The sequence below is a fragment of the Loa loa genome (assembly GCF_000183805.2).
Source record: "Loa loa unplaced genomic scaffold supercont3.173, whole genome shotgun sequence".
Classification (NCBI taxonomy): Eukaryota; Metazoa; Nematoda; class Chromadorea; order Rhabditida; family Onchocercidae; genus Loa; species Loa loa.
The window spans coordinates 1-1,379 of NW_018108353.1; positions in this window are offsets into that span (position 1 = coordinate 1).

The window sequence follows — 1,379 nt, forward strand, 5'->3', positions numbered from 1 at the left end:
CATGTTAGCTGAATCATTTTTTACATATTAAATAATTCATATTCATTGGTTGATTTTCATTTTCATTTATCTTTTCTATTATTTTTACTTTTTCTTTTAAAGCTTCTCCGTACTATCACACAATTTAAACTTTCAATAATGTGTGTCGTATGATTTTTGCAATTTTTTTTTTCAACATTCATTCATTCATGCATAACAGAAAGCATTTATCCTTTTAATTTTTATTTAATTTTTTAAATATCCAAAAAAATTCAATCATGAAAGGATGAAATTTACAATAATTCTTCTCTATACTATTTGAGGGATTTAAGTTTTTCTTCTTGAAGCTCAATTTCGTTAATTTTTTTTTTTTCAATCAATTGTGAAGGAATGTGGTAGAAATGCATTGGATATACATTCATCAAATGGAATGTTGTATAATCGAGATGCTTCTGTTAATCAGTACTAAGTTTTTCTTTCTTTTTTTAATATTAGTAATTAATTTGAAGTCAGGAAGGAATCAAACCCTATATGTCCGCTTTTATCTCTTATAATATGTGTTTTCTTTTATTTTCACTATTACTTTTTTTGCGATCGTTAATTAAATAAAATATCATTGACAAGATAAATATCTTACATTTCCTAAACGAAAGTAAAGTAATAGTATTGATGACTCACTTCTAATTTTTAATGTTTCATATTTCTGACAAAAATGCAAATTTGATGTCATTTAATTAAAGGCTCTAAGATGACACAAAATATTATGCTGATGCAATTTCGATGAAAAGTTGATTTATGTTGACACAATTTTGTGTTTGAGGGAAGAGGGCGAAATTTAGATTAATTTCGACCGTTTTAATTAATGAAATGTCTTTTCAATTTTTGACTTATTCAATTTTTTTTAGTCCGAAAGGCCTAACTCATCTTTCTATTTATAATTCGCATCCAACCTATTCGCTGTCACAAACTGTCCACCCAAAATTCGTTTTCACAAATTCTTTTCACAGTTTCAAAGAATAATTTTGAAGAAACGAGTGATAGTTGAAATATAACATCATAAATTCGACCAGCTTTCTGTTATTGATGGAAAAGTTGGATAAAATCTGTTTATCGCAGGTTGTCTACTCTTCAATGTCATACATTTTCTGAAGCGGAATACTGATTGTCTTTTTCAGTTTAGGACAAAAATTTCCGATTCATCGTTCTGGAAGTTCGAAGGGCTTCTAGGATTGCAAATCTATATTAAAATACAAAAGGCAGGAATAATAGACAATGGTGTAAATTCTACAACTTTCCCTGAATGAAAAATAATGACAATCGATGGTCCAGCATACTTTTTGGTGCTTCTATTTCTGACAAAAATGCAAATTTATGTAATTCAATGGAAGGCTTCCACTAAC